The 20803-nt window shown below is 53.4% G+C and overlaps 1 long non-coding RNA gene across 2 annotated transcripts in view; it reads left to right on the top strand.

Moving 5' to 3' along the window:
- The first annotated feature begins 202 nt into the window (after positions 1-202).
- The window catches only part of LOC146046264 (uncharacterized), a 169477-nt gene continuing 148876 nt past the window's right edge, over positions 203-20803 (top strand). Inside the window, exons 1-2 of one of the 2 annotated variants that reach the window (XR_014465820.1) lie at positions 203-341; positions 9354-9507. This is a non-coding gene — a long non-coding RNA (uncharacterized LOC146046264). Of the gene's footprint in view, positions 342-3413; positions 4451-9353; positions 9508-20803 lie in introns of those variants that run through there. The other variant, XR_014465818.1, reaches the window with a different exon arrangement.

Here is a 20803-nt window from a genome sequence, read left to right as displayed (position 1 = left end):
CCCCGCTCACCTTCTTCAGTGGAAGTGCAGGCACGGGAGAAGAGAGCCGCCCAGCCCGCACTCAGCTGCTGCAGCCTGATCTGGTGAGCTGCCTGGGGTTACCGGGCTGCATCGTCCCGCTGTCCCCGGCGCTCACCTTCCATCCTGTGGGACCAGCACTGCCCGGCCGTCCCGCGGCACCTATTGGCGTCAGTGCTGACTCCACACTGATGACCGGGGCAGTCATGGACGCCGCATCTCTTACTGCCGCCACTCACCAGCAGCAGAGTCCCCCGCTCTAGCAAGCTGCCTGCCCTGGCGCCTCCTCACCGCTCACTTGCTCCGGGTGCTCAGCACTGCAGGTGGGTGCGCTGGCTGGAGGTTTGGAAGAGCCGCGCCGCCGCCGACACATCTGCAGCTTCCGGAGATTGGGGGCGTGGCTTCCCTACGTGTGTCAGGCCCTACGTGTGTCAGGCGTGTGAGAATGCTATGGGGCAGAGTGGGCAGTTGTATAGTATGGGGCAGACTGGGCAGCTGAATGCTATGGGGCAGAGCAGGTAGCGGAAGATCTACAGGGCAGAGCGGGCAGCGGAATGCCATGGGGCAGAGTCGGCAGCAGAATGCCATGGGGCAGAGTCGGCAGCGGAATGCTATGTGGCAGAGTGGACAGCGGTATGTTATGGGGTGGAGGAATACTATGGGGGTAGGAAATGCAATGGGCAGAGTGGGCAGCTGAATGCTATAGGGGGGAGGAATGCTTTGGGGCAGAGTGGGCAGTTGTATAGTATGGGGCAGACTGGGCAGCTGAATGCTATGGGGCAGAGCAGGTAGCGAAAGGTCTACAGGGCAGAGTGGGCAGCGGAATGCCATGGGGCAGTCGCCAGCAGAATGCCATGGGGCAGAGTCGGCAGCGGAATGCTATGTGGCAGAGTGGACAGCATAATGCTAGGGGGCGGAGAAATACTATGGGGGGAAGGAATACTATGAGCAGAGTGGGCAGCAGAATGCTATGGGGCAGAGGAATGCTATGGGGCAGAGTGGACAGCGGAATGCCATGGGCAGAGTGGGCAGCGTAAGGACTATGGGGCAATATCAAGAAGGAGGGGCACAAGCACCCGGGATAAGGGGGTACTCAGTGCCACCTGTAGCGCTTCTGCATCACAACTCCTTCTGGACTCGCTCCACAGCAGGTGAGGCTTTGTTTTGTGTCCTCAGCTCCTGCAGCAGGAGGTGCTGGGTCATCCTCGGCTCCGCTTGTCGTGCTGTTCTGGGTTGGCCTATGCAAGTTCCACCACCGGCTCCTACCAGGCTAGGGATCTTCCTGGGTCCTCTCCTACGCTCTGCTGTCTCCTGTCCTCCCCGCGGCTCTTGTCCTTGATGTTGCCTCAATGTGTCTTAATGTGTCTTGATGTGTACTTGATGTTGACAATGCTATAGGGCAGAGTGGGCAGCTGAATGCTATGGGGCAGAGTGGGCAGTCGAATGCTATGGGGCAGAGTGGGCAGTGGAATACTATTGGACAGAGTGGGCAGTGGAATTCTATGGTGTGGAGGAATGCATTGGGGCAGAATGGGCAGCGGAATTTTATGGGGCGGAGGAATGCTATTGGGCAGAGCGGGTAGCGGAATTCTATGGGGAGGAGGAATGCTATGGGGCAGAGTGGGCAGCAGAATGCTATGGGGCGGAGGAATGCTATTGGGCAGAGCAGGTAGCGGAATATCTACAGGGCAGAGTAGGCAGCGGAATGCCATGGGGCAGAGTGGGCAGCGGAATGCTATGGGGCAGAATGGGCAGCGGAATGCCATGGGCAGAGTGAGCAGCAGAATGCTAGGGGGCAGAGAGGGCAGTGGAATGCTAGGGGGCAGAGTGGGCAGCTTAATCAGGGTTGCCGACTTTTTAATGCTCCTCTCCGGGATAGGAGGGGCGGGGCTTGACGGTGATGACGGCTTTACCCGATCGGGGGGCGGGGCTTGACGGTGATGTCATTAAGCCCCGCCCCCATTACGGGAAATACAGTAGTAGAAATGACTGATATCCATGGAGGGGCGGGGCTAAAATGACGCAATTGTGCCATTTTAGCTCCGCCCCCTCCTCTGAGACCCGTGGATTGCGGCATTTACATGCCGCGATTCGGGGGGCTCAGGGGGGTCCCACAGATTCCGGGAGGGTTGCCCACCCTTCCGGGGGGCCGGGAGGGGGACCCGATTTTCAGGAGACTCCCGGGAATTCCGGGAGGGTCGGCAACACTGAGCTTAATGCTAGGGGCGGAGGAAGGGAAGGAATACTATGGGCAGAGTGGGCAGTGGGAGAGGTCTGCCAATGGAGGTTGTACCTCCATTCAACTACAGACTGGTGAGTGCTGCTTATTCTTTCTGAGAGAGAGAGAGAGATGAACGAAGAAAGCGGCATTCAGAGACTGTATTGTTTGTAGAAAAGGTAGGACAAATTTTAATCCATATGTATACCTAATGCATTTGTCGACCAAAACCCATGCCGACCTTGTCCCATGTCGACCTAGACACCTGTTGACCTTCACACATGTCGACCTTGCTACCTGTCGACCCAACGGTATTGACCTAATGACTGTCGACCTAAGTGTGGGCAGTGGAATGCTAGGGGGCAGAGTGGGCAGCATAATGCTAGGGGCGGAGGAAGGGAAGGAATACTATGGGCAGTGGAATTCTATGGGGCAGCCTCGTGGGGCGGAGGAATGCCATGGGCAGAGATGGCAGCGTAAGGACTATGTGGCAATATCAGGAAGGAGGGGCACAAGCACCCGGGATAAGGTGGTACTCCCCGCCACCTGTAGCGCTTCTCTGTCTCACCCACAACTCCTTTTGGACTCGCACCACAGCACACCCGGGATGCTGCGCATCGCAACAAACCACTGTAACATGAAGTTTGCAAGTGCGGTGTAATGACTGTGGCTGCTCCTCTGCTAGGTAGGTATAGATCCCCTTCAATTACAGTTACTGCATTGTGTTACAGAACTTTTTAATTATCCCAGATAGTTCCTCTTCTGTAAATCAGTGACAGTTACTTCTCTGCTAGTTGTGTCTTCGGCTCCTGACCTGCAGCAGGAGGTGCTGGGTCGTCCTCGGCTCCGCCTGTCGTGCTGTTCTGGGTCGGCCTCTGCGTCCACCCCCGGCTCCTATCAGGCTGGGGATCTTCCTCTGTCCTCTACTCCGCTGGGCTGTCCCCTGTCCTCTGAGCGGCTCTTGTCCTTGATGTTGCATCGTGTTCAAAGCTCACTTTCGGGCAGGCATCTCACAGGGTAGCTCCGCACCACTGAGGGGGCTTCTACAGGTCTCTCCAGCTAGGGGTCTTTTGCGTGTCCTCCACACTTCTGGTTCCTCGAGAGAGGGTGTCCTCCGTGGTGCCTGCGCGCCTTGGTCTCCACTTGCTGCGTCCTCTATCTTTTTCGGAGCAACCCCGGGGGAATCCTCCGGCTGGGTGTGCTCCTAGGTAATTTACCCCCTCAGCACCTTCTTCCTTGAGGTTCTAGTCTTTAATCTCTCAGCTCCTCCACTGGCAGGCACTATGTAGGACACCTCGGCAGCACACAACATCATTCTGTTCTCTCCGGGTTTGGGGCTCCTCCTGTGGTTGGCAGCTAGTGGGGGCAGCGCGGTTCCCTTCCCTCTGGCGGCTGGCCGGCAGCAGTAGGGGACTTGGAGGAGAATGGCTCTCCTGGCGCCATTCCTGGTCACACAGCTGCGCAGCCTCCGCTCCTTACAGGTCAGCAGCTCACAGCACTGCACAGGCCCTTGTCCTCTCCAGGGATCACCCTTCCCGGTGCCGGCACTCTCTGCTGTGGGTTATGCATCGCTGCAGGACCGCCTCTGCTCCCCCTGCCCTACCTCTCTATAGTCCCTGTCACTGGCTCCCTCGCCATAGCCTGTACTGGCTGTATCATATATTTTTATATTTCTTTTTACTCAAAGGCTATATATCCCCCTTCCCACACAGATTTAAGTTGACGAGGCTGAAGTTGGCTTCTTATTCACTTCTTATTCAAGCTCCAGCTTCTTATTCAGAAAAATCCCTCTTGCGAGGGTTAATGAGTATTGGGACACACATTTGACACCTAAAATCATCAGAGGGGGGCCACTTACAGATGACCCAAGTGTATTTTGCCTGGCCCAACACATACTTGCCTACCCTCCCGCATTTAGCGGGAGTCTCCCGCTTTTTCAATCCTTCTCCCGCCCCCCGCAAATCCCTTGGTTCCTCCCGGTTTTTTGTCCCCTTTGCAAAAAAAAAAAAAACCTGAGTGCGCATGCGCGAACGCGATGTTGCGGGGGCGGGGGCCTGAATGCTTGGGGTTGTGACGTCATTATGACGGCCACCGCGGGGCTGTGTGGGTAGCGCTGGCCGTGGTGCTGCAGCAGGAGAATGGGCGGGAGCTTGGAAGCGGCAGCGGACTGTGGAATGTGAGCGGGGAGCACGAGTATCAGGAGCGGAAGCTGCAGTAAGTACAGTATAACTCTGTTATATAGCAGCCTGACTCACCTGGGGAAACCTGTGGTGATCAAACCGGTGCCCCGCATCTCCTCTCTGGCTCCTGAGCCTCATTGCTGCCAAGCTCCGCAAGTTGCTGGGCTGTTCTCTCCGTCCCTCCTCCTTCTCCTCCCTGCTGTGTCTTACTCTACTGTCTCACACATACGTACAATGAGCTGCTCCTATGTCATTGTACCCAGCCTACGTGGGATGCAGTCATCTATTAGAATGAACTTAGGTCTACAGTCATTAGGTCGACCCCACTAGGTCGACTGGCAGGAAGGTCGACCTGACTTAAGGTCGACATGGGCCAAGGTCGACACAACTTAAGGTCGAATTTGCATAAAGGTCGACATGAGGAAGGTCGACTGGTCATAAGGTCGACATGGGGTTTTTCACTGTTTTTTGAGCCGACATGTGCCGACAGGCGGTATTTCATGCCCTACCATCCACTAGGGCATGGAGGTGGTTATTAAAGCTGTGGCGAGCGAAGCGAGACACCGCGCCCGAAGCATTGCGAGCGATGCGAGGGTCCGATACTCATTGCCAACTGTGTCCATGTCGACCGTGTCGACATTTGGATAAAAAAACTGTGAAAAACACATGTCGACCTTATGACCAGTCGACCTTCCTCATGTCGACCTTTATGCAAATTCGACCTTAAGTCATGTCGACCTTGGCCCATGTCGACCTTAAGTCAGGTCGACCTTCCTGCCAGTCGACCTAGTGGGGTCGACCTAATGACTGTAGACCTAAGTTCATTCTGACAGATGTACCGATTCCATGTATTTACATATATATGTATGTATGTATACTCGTATATTATTTATAAAATACATGCAGATGACTGGTGGTGTAGATGCCGGCAGTCAGAATACAGATGCCATCATCCTATCCCTCCTTGCTAGTGCCTAACCTTCGTGCCCCACAGCCTAACCCTAACCCCCCTTCTTTCTAGTGGCCGAACCCTCCTGCCCACAGCCTAACCCTAACTACGCCACTATTGCCTAAACCTAATTTTCTTTCAGCCTGACGCTGGCCTGCCCCACATACTTATGATTGGGATCAGGGGGTAACTAGAACTTTCAGGGCCCAATAGCAAAATCTTGAAATGGCCTCCAACCACCACCTTTGTCACTACAATGCTTCTATGGGGGGTGGGTGCTAAAAAGAGAAGGTGGAGAGAGGGGTGACAGAGAGCAGCAGGAGTGAGATAGAGAGGGGGTGAGGTGATGGGCGGGCGAGAACTGGTGAGGTGACTAGGGATGACGAGGGGGAGGAGAGGATGCAGGTCAGGGGTGAGGTGACGGGGGCGAGAGGTGGTCAGGTGACATGGGATGATGAGGGGAAGAGAGGATGCAGGTCAGGGGTGAGGTGACGGGGATGAGAGGTGGTGAGGGGAGAGATTGTGAGGGATGTGGCAGGGATAGAGTTGGTGAGGTGATGTGACGAGGTGAGGTTACAGAGGGTGATGGGGGAAGAGGAGAGGATGCATGTCTTGATTTCACTAGCAATGGAGGGTCTTACATTCACAGCGCTGGCAGCCGCAGGCCTCCTCCTCCTCCCACAGCTGCAGTAACTTTTCTCCTCTGGTGCTCCTGCAGCCGCTGGGTCTTCTCCTTCCCCTGCTGCCACAGTGACTCACATGTCTCCTCAGGTGCCGGCAGCCAGATGAGAGGGGGTAAGGTGACATGCCGCCACGGTGCCACTGGTCTCTTGCGAGCCGGCAGCCACTGGGCTTCCTGCTGCTCCCACCCACCATAGTGACAGAATTAGTCCTCATATAGGCTCCTGCAGCCGCTGTGTTTCCTGCTAACAGGACAGGACAGTAACAGGACAGTGGCGCAGCCTCTGCCAAGGCGGCACTACTATTTAACTATTTAAAAAAAAATCAACTTAAAATAGGGTGTAGGGGATTGCCCCCGTGCCCCACAGCAGTTGCATCCCCTGCACCCTCTGTAGTTACGCCACTGATTGGGATGTCTGCATTGATATTCTGACTGCTGAGGGACAGGAATGAATTCAGACCACGCATGGCACTGCAGTATTAAACCATTATATTACATTGCACTTATTAAACAGCATATTTGCAACATTTCTGGGTCACACAGGCTCTAATATGTCAATAAAAGATATGTATGTGTACACACACATGCATACGCACGCATACATACACACACACACACACACATGCATACACACACACATACATACACACACATACATACACACACACATGCATACATACACACACACACACACATGCATACACACACACACACGCATACACATGCATACACACACATGCATACATACACACACATGCATACATACACACACATGCATGTGTGTGTATACATGCATACACACACATGCATACACACACATGCACACATACAGACACATACAGACATATACATACACACACACACACAAATTTGTAATATGATTTTAATGTTAGACCTCAGGGCCCCCCTGTCAAAAGTCCCCAGGGCCCTCCAGAGCCTTAACCCAGCTGTGTGCGAGGGGATGTGTGTGAGTACACTCCCTCGCATGGTACTGACGGAGCGTTCGGATGGTTGTTATGGGCTCGCCAAGCAGCAGTTGACCCCTGCTTACCGAGCCTTGCTGAATCAGGCCCTTAGTGTGAATTGCTGCAATATAAACTACCAGACAATTACACTGAGGGGAGGGCATAGTTATTTTAAAAAGATTAATTAGGGTCGTACCCACGTGACCTAGGTAACGCCCATTACGACGCCTGCAGGTAACACCTCATAGCCCACTAAAAAAAAAGTAAAACCATAGATATACACTCTCCCGCCCCCATGCTTTAGTGCCGCACATTGCCCCGCTGCTGGCCGCTGCCCCCGTCACTTCCTCGAGACCTCATCATACGTATACAGTAACATATATCAGTTCCCGACCATCCTGCCCGCTGTCCTCTTCTCTCATTGCTGCCCCACCTCCTCCCGCCCTGCCTCCTAGGGCGTAGGTGGGTGTAGGTGGGCAGGCTGACATGGGGGGAGAGGAGGATGCTGCTAGAGCAGGGGTGTAGGTGGGCAGGCTGACATGGGGGGAGAGGAGGATGCTGCAAGAGCAGGGGTGTAGGTGGGCAGGCTGACATGGGGAGAGAGGATGATGCTGCTAGAGCAGGGGTGTAGGTGGGCAGGCTGACATGGGGGGAGAGGAGGATGCTGCTAGGGCAGGGGTGTAGGTGGGCAGGCTGACATGGGGGGAGAGGAGGATGCTGCTAGAGCAGGGGTGTAGGTGGGCAGGCTGACATGGGGGGAGAGGAGGATGCTGCTAGAGCAGGGGTGTAGGTGGGCAGGCTGACATGGGGGGGAGAGGAGGATGCTGATAGAGCAGGGGTGTAGGTGGGCAGGCTGACATGGGGGGAGAGGAGGATGCTGCTAGAGCAGGGGTGTAGGTGGGCAGGCTGACATGGGGTGAGAGGAGGATGCTGCTAGAGCAGGGGTGTAGGTGGGCAGGCTGACATTAGGGGAGAGGAGGATGCTGCTAGAGCAGGGGTGTAGGTGGGCAGGCTGACATGGGGAGAGAGGGGGTTGCTGCTAGAGCAGGGGTGTAGGTGGGCAGGCTGACATGGGGGGAGAGGAGGATGCTACTAGAGCAGGGGTGTAGGTGGGCAGGCTGACATGGGGGAGAGGAGGATGCTGCTAGAGCAGGGGTGTAGGTGGGCAGGCTGACATGGGGAGAGAGGGGTTTGCTGCTAGAGCAGGGGTGTAGGTGGGCAGGCTGACATGGGGGGGGAGAGGAGGATGCTGCTAGAGCAGGGGTGCAGGTGGGCAGGCTGACATGGGGGGAGAGGAGGATGCTGCTAGAGCAGGGGTGTCGGTGGGCAGGCTGACATGGGGGGAGAGGAGGATGCTACTAGAGCAGGGGTGTAGGTGGGCAGGCTGACATGGGGGGGGGAGAGGAGGATGCTGCTAGAGCAGCGGTGTAGGTGGGCAGGCTGACATGGGGGGAGAGGAGGATGCTGCTAGAGCAGGGGTGTAGGTGGGCAGGCTGACATGGGGGGAGAGGAGGATGCTGCTAGAGCAGGGGTGTAGGTGGGCAGGCTGACATGGGGGGGAGAGGAGGATGCTGCTACAATAGTAAAGTGGGTGAAGAGTCTGGAATGGAATAGAAGGACTTGGAATGGGTACTAGGGGCCGTGCACATGTGCAGTTTATGAAGAATCGTCTGATATGCAAATTCGCAGCCACGTGATCAGGTCTGAATTAGCCCCAAGGAGATGGGGTGATACTCTATTGATGTATTTTATCACGCTGTTTGTGCTCATTAGGATTAGGTTTAGCCACGCACAGCCACTGGTCACTTATTTCAGCCCGTCCCTCCCCGGCCGGTGTGAGCTGAAATGCCGCCTCCAGCGGCCGACAACGCACCGGATGGAGGAACTGTATTATAATCATCTTCTAATAAATCAGTATTTTAGTTGGTTTAGCATCTGTTCTATAAGGAGACCCTGGTTTCTGTATTTCCCCCCGGAATGCCCTGTATACTATCTGATCACTCTCCCTCTCAGGGTTGGGCTACTTGGGCTACTTCAGGTGGGTACTTACAGAGCTCAATATACATTACACGGTTCCCAGGCGTCAGCTCGTCGCACTGACTATTCTTCACCTGTTACATTGGCCGGCGGCTATAATCAGTTTCCAGCTTATTTACAATGTGATCGTTCCACTACGTTGAATTACATATATTGTTTTTTACAGTATCTGCTCCACGCTTTACTATTATTTGCATGTCATGTAATACATAGATTTAACAGCATTTAATGTATGATAATTGCGAAAAAGACATTTCAGGGCTCAGTCAGAGAAATGATATCAGTGATTCCCCCCTTTTCATAGACTCCAATCCATGCTGGTCCGCACTCCCGGAATGCACAGGGGACTCCGGAATTTAGAGGCAATGTTCTGACTTCCAGAAGTGCATCCCGTTACATCTGCTGGAATTCCCGCACCCCCTACACCTGGTATCCCGGAGGGCACCATTTAATAGCAGGTGAGTACAGATGGCGCCGGCCTTATTATTGCTGGCGGAGCGCCAGGACCGTGTCCCTGGCGATCCGCCAGCAATCTGGCGCTCTGGCTGAATGAGACGCTCGTGCGTTTCCCACGCACGAGCGTCTCAATAGCCGGGCGGCGAGGCGGCGCGGCGGGTGCAGTCCTGCCCGTATCCAGCTTCAGGGAGACGGGCAGGGCTGCGGGGGGCTGCGGGGGGGCGGTGTGGACCGGCGGGGACCCGGGGAAGCCGGCGGGGACCCGGGGAAAAGCACCGTCGGAACGGGACGCGCGTGCACCTCGTGCACGCGCGTCCCCTTCCGACATACAGATGGCGCGGGGCGGGGGATGGCGGGTGGCGAGTCCTCCGCCATCCCCAGCAAAGACAAGCCCGGCGCCATCTGTATGTGATCACTTCCTGTCTTGTAATTTACATATAGGGGGTTATTCTGGTTGATTCGCAAGGCTGTAAATTTGCCGCGTTGTGATTACACCAAAGCCCGCCTTGTGAATGGTTGGCTGTTGCAGTAACATCCACACAGTAACATCCATTCACAGGCCAGGGGGGGACGGCCACATCTTTTGATGGTTGCCGACCATTGAAGGATGTGGTGCGTGCATGCAAATAAAAGTGACTTTTGCATATGCACTGTGCCACCACCGTTCCCTGTGTGGCAACGGTGTAGGTGGGCAGGCTGACATGGGGAGAGAGGGGGTTGCTGCTAGAGCAGGAGTGTAGGTGGGCAGGCTGACATGCCATACGATGCGATTAAACATTGTATAAGCACCCTAATAGGTGCTTATACAATGTTAAGCACCCTAATGGGTGCTTACAATGTTAAATGCACCCCCACGCCACCCCCCACTATAAACGTGAACCCGAAGCGTGGCGAGTGGCGGCGGTACGCGTCCTACGACCTTTTCATACCCCCACTATCCACGTCGGCGTGGAGTTGAGAATAGAATAGTGTGGCGAGCCACCGAGCCCGAAGCGTGGCGAAGGGACACGGATACCTGTGAAGCCTGCGAAGGGACGCGTTTACCTGTGAAGGTATCCGCGTCCCCTTGCGGGGCTCGCCACGCTTCGGGCTCGGTGTCTCGCTGCGCTCGCCACACTATTCTATTCTCAACTCCACGCCGACGTGGATAGTGGGGGTATGAAAAGGTCGTAGGACGCGTACCGCCGCCCCTCGCGGGCTCGCTGCGCTCGCCACGCTTCGGGTTCACGTTTATAGTGGGGGAGTGGCGTGGGGGTGCATTTAACATTGTAAGCACCCATTAGGGTGCTCAACCCTTTAAGGTGCTTATGCGATTTTTCATCGCATAGGGGGTAAAAATCGCGTCGCATCGCATGCCATCCGGTACATGGCATGCGATGCGACGCGTTCATCGTGCGATGTACATCGGGGGCGCCGCTATAATACACAAGTACCGAGTTTTACAATCACATTTGCTGGAGTGTAAGTAGAGATTTGTCCATAGGAGTTTTTTGTAGACACTACCATTTACATACTGAACAAATGACATCTGCATAGAAAATGGGGTCTACAGATCATATATAAGGTGTGCCCAAATGAAAAGGGAGACTACGGTTGTATGTAAACAATATTTTAATCAAAGAATATTTAATTACAGTTCATGTGTAACATTACAACTACACATAATTGACATTGATGCAATGATCCAGCGCGTAACAAGGGAGTGGATGGATTCAGTGTAGAAACTCCTTGGTTGCTGATAAATCCAGGTTTCCACGGTCTCCTGCACCTCCTTGTCACAGGGGAACCGTTCACCTTTAAGTGTTTGTTTTTTAAGTGGCCGAAGATATTGGAGTCACATGGGGAGATAACTTCACCATGCAGCGTAAATGTACATTTATAGAGAATATAACATCAGTTCTGGCCTCCATCCGCCCCAAGTTGCCAGCCAATCACTCGCCTTTGATGTTATATTTTATATAAATTCAGCTTGGGTCACATATGATAAGCTGTTCACAGCAGCTTATCATGTGGGATCCTCAAGCAATGCAAATGCAGGAGGAAGTGCTTACCACCCCCTGCTGGCATTTGTGATCATATCAAACTTCGATGCAATGGCAGTGTAGCGGGTCATTGCAACCATCGGTCGGGGTGTTCCTATACGACTACAGCTTAAGTAAGTCTCATCTTACTCAGTCTTGCAGTCGCAGGCTGGCTTGCGAGGTGAAGAAAACTTCACCTTGCAGCGTAAGTGTATATTTATATAAAATATAACATCAGTTCTGGCCTCCATCCACCTCAAATTGCCAGCCAATCACTCACCTTTGATGTTATATTTTATATAAATTTAGCTGAGCTTCCGGTACGGGGCTGAGAAAGGGCGCCATGACTGCGGAGGGGGAGGACAGATGGCGGCACGGTGACTACTCCCCACCCCACCCCGGCCGGGGCGGGCGCACTGCAACGGCAGGAGATGCACGGAGATGCGGCACTGGATGACGCCACACTGGACCAGGCCGCAGCCAGCGGCGCACAGCTCAGCCCCCGGGGACGGCACCACAGGCTCAGGACCCGGCCACAGGCATGGTCCCCGGCATGATGACCCCCGAGGCGACGGTGGCCCCCATCGGCACCAGGAGGCTTCCGGCCAGGACAGGGGAAAGATCAGGCCCAAGCTGCTGTCCAGCAGCATCAGCAGATGCAGGAGTCCGCAGCGACCAGTGGCGCCTCTGATGGCTGCCTAGGCGCTGTGCAGCTCGGCGGGTATGTGTTCCCTGTGTGATACTGTACTGTCCCGGCTTATATTGTTACATACCTGGCTGCTGCAACGACCAGTGGTGCCGCTGATGGCTGCCTAGGTGCTGTGCAGCTCGGCAGGTATGTGTTCCCTGTGTGAAAACTGTACTGTCCCTGCTTATTAGTATTCACTCTAGCAGTTAGAGCGGGCAGGGCGCCGGGGGGCGGACCGGGCCGCCAATGTCACAAGAGGGGCATGCCCAGGCCGCTGCCATCATCAAAGGGGGCGGGGCCGGCCACCACCGTCACCAAAAGGGGCGGGCCCGGCCCCTCCGAAGTCGGTGTGCTGCTGAGGAAGCGCTGGGCATCGCCATCTACGGCGGCACTTTGCTTCCCCGTGAGGCTGTTTTAGCGGGGCGCTGCTAGAGCTAAAGCAGCCTAGCGGGAACAATACTTATATCATTACCTATCTGGCTACTGCAGAGTTCAGTGGCACCACTGATGGCTGCCTATGCGCTGTGCTGCTCGTCGGACATGTGCTCCCCCCCAAAGTGCTTGATGCTGCACTGTAAATCCACAAAATATTCCTAGTGTGCGCAAGCACACATGGCCAATAAAGTTGATTTTATTCTATTCTATTCTTGGGTCGCAAATGATAAGCAGCTTATCATGTGGGATCCTAAAGCAATGCAAAATGACAGTTTAGAGGGACATTGTGACCATCGGTTGCAGTGTCCCTCTACGGCTACAGCTTAGGTAAGTCTCCGCTTTCTCAGGCTTGCAGTCGCAGGCCGGCTTGTAAGGCGAAGGAACTTCACCTTGAAGCATATATTTATATTTATATAAAATGTAAAATCAGTTCTGGCCTCCATTCGCCCCAAGTTGCCAGCCAATCACTCGCCTTTGATGTTATATTTTATATACCACAGTCTCAGGACCCGGCCACAGGCATGGTCCCCGGCATGATGACCCCCAGAGGTGACGGTGGCCCCCATCGGCACCTGGAGGCGGCACCCGGCCAGGACAGGGGATATATCAGTCCCACAGAACCAAGCCGCTGTCCCCCAGCATCAGCAGATGCAGGAGCCATCTATCCTGTGGCAGCACCCCCCGTTCCCCCCAGGGAGGATGTATGATTAGACTATAGGGGGCAGAGGTGTGGAACTCAGCCCAGGGAGGGCCCAACTCCAGCCCCAGACCTCATTGTCTCTCCCCAGGCCTCAGTGACTCTATCCCCCCCCCCCCCACCACCACTGTCCTTGCTTATATCGCTACCTACCTGGCTGCTGCAGCGACCAGTGGTGCCTCTGATGGCTGCCTAGGTGCTGTGCAGCTCGGCAGGTATGTGTTCCCTGTGTGATAACTGTACTGTCCCTGCTTATTAGTGTTCACTCTAGCATTTAGAGCGGGCAGGACGCTGGGAGGTGGACCGGGCCCGATGATGTCAAAGCTGGGGGCGGTCCCGGGCCGCCAACGTCACAAGAGGGGCGTGCCCGGGCCGCAATGACATCAAAGGGTGCGGGCCCAGCCCCCGCCGTCATCAAAGGGGGTGGGCCTGGCCCATCCGAAGTCGCTTCACTGCCGGGAAAGCGCCCGGTATCGCTGTCTAAGGCGGCGCTGGGCTTCCCCGTGAGGCTGTTTTAGTGGGGCGCTGCTAGAGGGGCAGGGCGAATTTTGCCCTTTAAAAATGTGGTCCCCACATGTAATGTCTCAATGTAATGTATGTAATGCCTTCCCCCCCCCCCCCCCCTATCCATGCTTGATGCTGCACTGTAAATCCCCAAAAAATTCCTAGTGTGCGCAAGCACACATGGCCAATAAAGTTGATTCTATTCTATTCTTGGTTCGCAAATGATAAGCAGCTTATCATGTGGGATCCTCAAGCAATGCAAATGCAGGAGGAGGTGCATACCACCCCTTGCCGGCATTTGTGATCAAATCAAACTGCGATGCAATGGCAGTTTAGAGGGACATTGTGACCATCGGTTGCAGTGTCCCTCTATGGCTACAGCTTAAGTAAGTCTCCCCTTACTCAGTCGTGCAGTCGCAGGCTGGCTTGCAAGGCGAAGGAACTTCACCTTGCAGCGTAAATGTATATTTATATAAAATATAAAATCAGTTCTGGCCTCCATCCGCCCCAAGTTGCCAGCCAATTCCTCGCCTTTTATTTTATGTTTTATATAAATTCAGCTTGGGTCACATATGATAAGCTGCTCACAGCAGCTTATCACGTGGGATCCTCAAGCAATGCAAATGCAGGAGGAGGTGCATACCACCCCCTGCCGGCATTTGTGATCATATCAAACTGCGATGCAATGGCAGTTTACAAGGACACTGCGACCATCGGTCACGTTCACCCTCTACGACTACAGCCTAAGTAAGTCTCCTCTTACTCAGGCTTGCAGTCGCAGGCCGGCTTAATTTTTGGACTGCACTTGATGCGCGCGATGTATTGCACGTTATAGATAGAAAGTTAGAGCATGTGACATGTGTCCTGTGTGTTGAGGTACCAGGAGTACCTTGTTGTGTGGAGAAGCCGATGGTCCATGGTCCCGGACTGCTATGGCCGTACCGTCCGCACAAGCTGATCTCCGTTCTTCCTAGGTCAGTGTCCTGTACACTCTCACGTGGTGACAGCCGCATGCAGCTGGCAGTCATAGCCATTGCTGGGGAGCGATGATTTAGGCAGGCTGTCAGTACGTTTAAAGTGCAGACATGCAGCAAGTTGGTATCACAGATGTGCAGCAGGTTGGTGTCACAGATGAGGCGGGAAACCTTTGGAAACGCGTTTCGAGCGCTCAGGCCGGCTTTGTCAACCTGGCTAAAGTGCTCATATTTTAAGAGGCTTTAGAGAGTTGATGTTCCGGTCTCTCGGTCTCCAGTACTTGATGGACAGACCAATCCTTGGGATGCTTTCGCCGCACTCAGGGTTGCTTTTTACAGGATGCCTCCCCACTTAAGCACTGCAGACACCATTTTTTTCCCAGCATAGAGAACAGGTCTGAATCAGGCTCTCAGTTTGGATTGCATATGATAAGCTGCTTGCAATAGTTTATCATGTGCAATCCTTAAGCAATGCAAATGCAGGAGGAGGTGCATTCCACCCCCTGCCTCCATTTGCCATCGTATCAAACTGTGATTGCAGTTTAGAAGAACATCGGGACCATCGGTGGCTGTGACCCTTTGCGACTGCAGCCTGAGTAAAGGGGCATACACACGTAGAGATCTGTGCTAAGCAATTTTTCTAAGCAACTTTGCTGGTGTCGATCTCCCATGGGGAGCACATATACACGCAGAGATTTGTGCTAAGCAATAATAGTGGGTGGATATTACCAGAGGGAAGGTTTTGTTTTTTTTTCTCATATTTTACTGATGTCGTATGCATACGTATTTTTTCAATACGAATTGGTATTTATCAGCCATTAAATACTAATTCGTATCAGCAGAAGCCTACATGGATCATTCAGATCCGTGCAAGTGTCAGTGTAAAAAATAAATATTTTTAAAAAAATGTCATCAAAGGGTGCGGGCCCAGCCGCCGCCGTCATCAAAGGGGGCGGGCCTGGCCCCTCCGAAGTCGCTCCGCTGCCGGGTAAGCGCCGGGTATCGCCGTCTGCGGCGGCGCTGGGCTTCCCCGTGAGGCTGTTTAAGTGGGGCGCTGCTAGAGGGGCAGGGCGAATTTTGCCCTTTAAAAATGTGGTCCCCGCATTTAATGTCTCAATGTAATGTATGCAATGCCTTCCCCCCCCCCCTTATCCATGCTTGATGCTGCACTGTAAATCCCCCAAAAATTCCTAGTGTGCGCAAGTACACATGGCCAATAAAGTTGATTCTATTCTATTCTTGGGTAGCAAATGATAAGCAGTTTATCATGTGGGATCCTCAAGCAATGCAAATGCAGGAGGAGGTGCTTACCACCCCCTGCCGGCATTTGTGATCATATCAAACTGCGATGCAATGGCATTTTACAAGGACACTGCGACCATCGGTCACGTTCACCCTCTATGACTACAGCCTAAGTAAGTCTCCTCTTACTCAGGCTTGCAGTCGCAGACCGGCTTAATTTTTGGACTGCACTTGATGCGCGCGATGTATTGCACGTTATAGATAGAAAGTTAGAGCATGTGACATGTGTCCTGTGTGTTGAGGTACCAGGAGTACCTTGTTGTGTGGAGAAGCCGACGGTCCGTGGTCCCGGACTGCTACGGCCGTACCGTCCGCACAAGCTGATCTCCGTTCTTCCTAGGTCAGTGTCCTGTACACTCTCACGTGGTGACAGCCGCATGCAGATGGCAGTCATAGCCATTGCTGGGGAGCGATGATTTAGGCAGGCTGTCAGTACGTTTAAAGTGCAGACATGCAGCAAGTTGGTATCACAGATGTGCAGCAGGTTGGTGTCACAGATGAGGCGGGAATCCTTTGGAAACGCGTTTCGAGCGCTCAGGCCGGCTTTGTCAACCTGGCTAAAGTGCTCATATTTTAAGAGGCTTTAGAGAGTTGATGTTCCGGTCTCTCGGTCTCCAGTACTTGATGGACAGACCAATCCTTGGGATGCGTTTCGCCGCACTCAGGGTGGCTTTTTACAGGACGCCTCCCCACTTAATCGCTGCAGACACCATTTTTTTCCCAGCATAGAGAACAGGTCTGAATCAGGCTCTCAGTTTGGATTGCATATGATAAGCTGCTTGCAATAGTTTATCATGTGCAATCCTTAAGCAATGCAAATGCAGGAGGAGGTGCATTCCACCCTCTGCCTCCATTTGCCATCGTATCAAACTGTGATTGCAGTTTAGAAGAACATCGGGACCATCGGTGGCTGTGACTCTTTGCGACTGCAGCCTGAGTAAAGGGGCATACACACGTAGAGATCTGTGCTAAGCAATTTTGCTAAGCAACTTTGCTGGTGTCGATCTCCCATGGGGAGCACATATACACGCAGAGATTTGTGCTAAGCAATAATAGTGGGTGGATATTACCAGAGGGGAGGTTTTGTTTTCTTTTTTTTTCTCATATTTTACTGATGTTGTATGCATACGTATTTTTTCAATACGAATTGGTATTTATCAGCCATTAAATACTAATTCGTATCAGCAGAAGCCTACATGGATCATTCAGATCCGTGCAAGTGTCAGTGTAAAAAATAAATATTTTTTAAAAAATGTCATCAAAGGGTGCGGGCCCAGCCGCCGCCGTCATCAAAGGGGGCGGGCCTGGCCCCTCCGAAATCGCTCCGCTGCCGGGTAAGCGCCGGATATCGCCGTCTGCGGCGGCACTGGGCTTCCCCGTGAGGCTGTTTAAGTGGGGCGCTGCTAGAGGGGCAGGGTGAATTTTGCCCTTTTAAAAATGTGGTCCCCGCTTGTAATGTCTCAATGTAATGTATGTAATGCCTCCCCCCCCCCCCCCCCTTATCCATGCTTGATGCTGCACTGTAAATCCCCCAAAAATTCCTAGTGTGCACATGGCCAATAAAGTTGATTCTATTCTATTCTATTCTATTCTTGGGTCGCAAATCATAAGCAGCTTATCATGTGGGATCCTCAAGCAATGCAAATGCAGGAGGAGGTGCATACCACCCCTTGCCGGCATTTGTGATCAAATCAAACTGCGATGCAATGGCAGTTTAGAGGGACATTGTGACCATCGGTTGCAGTGTCCCTCTATGGCTACAGCTTAAGTAATTCTCCCCTTACTCAGTCTTGCAGTCGCAGGCTGGCTTGCAAGGCGAAGGAACTTCACCTTGCAGCGTAAATGTATATTTATATAAAATATAAAATCAGTTCTGGCCTCCATCCGCCCCAAGTTGTCAGCCAATTCCTCGCCTTTGATTTTATATTTTATATAAATTCAGCTTGGGTCACATATGATAAGCTGCTCACAGCAGCTTATCACGTGGGATCCTCAAGCAATGAGAGGTTTTGTTTTCTTTTTTTTTTTCTCATATTTTACTGATGTCGTATGCATACGTACTTTTTCAATACAAATTTGTATTTATCAGCCATTAAATACTAATTCGTATCAGCAGAAGCCTACATGGATCATTCAGATCCGTGCAGGTGTCAGTGTAAAAAATAAATGTATATTTTTTTTAAACCGGCGCCCCCCCCCCCCCCCCCCCCCCCCCCCCCCCCGAACAAGTAAGGGTTCCCCGTATTTTTTTAAACCAGCACCAGGCCCAATGGCCGGTCCTGGTTTCCAAAATAGAGAGGATAAAACGAATGGGGTCCCCCGTATTTCAAGAACCAGGCCCAACCAGCCAGCAGGGTAATGCCACAGCCGGGGAGGCGAGGGGAGACTTTTTCTACAATTCCCCCCCGGCGAAAGCATTCATCCCTCCAACCGGTCAGGGGTCCTGGGGAAGTGGGGACCCCACCGATAAAGGGGTCCCCCCTTCCAGAACTTACCTGGCCAGGCAGTCCCAGTACCCCTGGCCTGTGAGGGGTGTGGTATGGGGTTCCGACAGTCGGGATCCGGACAGCCGGACTCAGACAGCATGGCGAGCGCATAAAAACCCCTTGCGGGGGGGATTCTATTCTCCCTCTATGGGGGTCGTGGACCCCCACAAGGAAAAAAAGCGGGTGGCCGTTGGGCTGTCGTTGTTTTGACAGTCGGGATCCCGACGTCTGGTAAATGACTGTCGGGAACGCGTCTGGCACCCCCAGTGGGTACCGAGCTGATTCAAGTGTAAAAATTTGAATAAACCATTGGGTTTTGCTGTGGAACTATGAGTTCCAGCAAGCCTGGAACGCATACTGGGACTTGGAGAACCACAAGTCCCAGCATGTGGCCCATTTAAGAGCTTGCTGGGCTCATAGTTCAAAAGCAGAACCAATAGTTAAATAAAAACACAAACACACATGAAAAATAAAACTTTATTACATTCAGAGCCCTTTCATCTGAATACTTACCTATCTTGACACGTAGGTAGGTCTCTTCCATCCATCTGTTGGTCCCTAAGAAATCCTGTTAGGTTACCTGGGGAAAGAAAGCATACTCACCAGGGTTCGCCGTTGTAGATGGCTCTGGCAAGGTTTGGAATAACTTTGTTCCATCTGTATAGACAGAAATGTCCTGCCTGTAGTATAATGTGGAAGCACCCAGCACAGGGGCGTAACTAGATCTCTCTGGGCCCCATAGCAAATTTTGAAAAGGGCCACCCCACCCCTTTGTACAGGGTGACACATGGACGGGCAGTGTGGGGATAAAAGGTGTAAAAAAAATCATTCACCCTGGGTAGGAGGGTACACAATGTGATATATGTGATATGCAGGAGGGGGGATGTTTGGAAAGTACAGGGTGTCAATATGCATACACAGAGGCAGGAGGTAAGACACACAGGGGTAGTGGCCGACAGGAGGGTCAAACACAGAGGAAGGTGGTACAGTACTACAGGGGGTCACAGTGGGGGTAGGGGCAAGAAGGTGTCACACAGGCATAGTGGGTTCAGGGGGTCTTACACAGAGGAAGGATGTGGAGAGTGGGGAAGATGACACATACAGGGGATGTGTGGTACAGGAGGGTTAAAGACCAGGGATGAGGGTGGAAGAGGGTCAAGGTGTCATACAAGAGAATAGGGGGAAATACACCAGGGGTGATGGGGGGTGAAAAGGGTCACACACAGAGGAAGGGTGTAGGTGGCTCATAAGGTTTCATACACACACACACACGCACACTGGGTACAGAAAAGAAGGTACAGTGCTCCAAGGGCACTTACCAAGCAGGGGGTGAGCTCCAGGCACAGGGTCAAGTGGAGACCGGCGGCAGGGGAATTCATGCTGGACAAGGCAGCAGTGTCATCCCTGTGCGGATGCTGGAGGCAGGCCCAGCACTGTGTTCCCATCATGATGCAGCTACTGGAGAGGAGGTGGGTGCAGGGACTGCTAGGCGGGGGTCAGGGTCACGCAATATCTCCGGCGTCTGGGGGGTAGGCAGTGCGGCGGTGGGACACACATCTCTAGCATCTAGGAAGAGGGTGGGGGACCCGGGAGGTCGCAGGGCGCATCACCGGCTATTGGTGGGGCGTGGGGCGGTGCAGGACACACGCACATTTCTGGCTCCTGAAATGGGGGTGGGGGGGGGTCAGTGCAGGCCAGGGTACATCTCCGGCTGGCTATTGAGGGGCGAGGCAGGACCCAAAATGATCTCTGGCGTCTGAGGGGGGGCAGAGGGTGTCGCTGCAGTGGGTGCCACTGCCTTTTTTTTTATAGGGTGCAGGGGGAGCAGCGGTCCCTACCGACAGCTCGGGACCTGTAGCAGCTGCACCCACAGTAGTTACGCCACTGACCCAGCAGATAGCAGGCTCCCCGTGTACTGCAGGATGTCTCATTCAGTGTATGTACACCTTATGCAGCATGTGCTGTAGCAGTGGGGGTGTGCTATACATGGGGACAGAGGGGTGACTGGGCATTAGGGTGTGCTATACATGGGGACAGAGGGGTGACTGGGCATTAGGGTGTGCTATACATGGAGACAGAGGGATGACTGGGCATTAGGGTGTGCTATACATGGGGACAGAGGGATGACTGGGCATTAGGGTGTGCTATACATGGGGACAGAGGGGTGACTGGGCATTAGGGTGTGCTATAC

This window comes from Crinia signifera, chromosome 11 (genome assembly GCF_055691185.1).
Source record: "Crinia signifera chromosome 11, ASM5569118v1, whole genome shotgun sequence".
NCBI lineage: Eukaryota > Metazoa > Chordata > Amphibia > Anura > Myobatrachidae > Crinia > Crinia signifera.
Note: the sequence above shows the minus strand (reverse complement) of the source record. Positions and strands in the feature narration are given on the sequence as shown.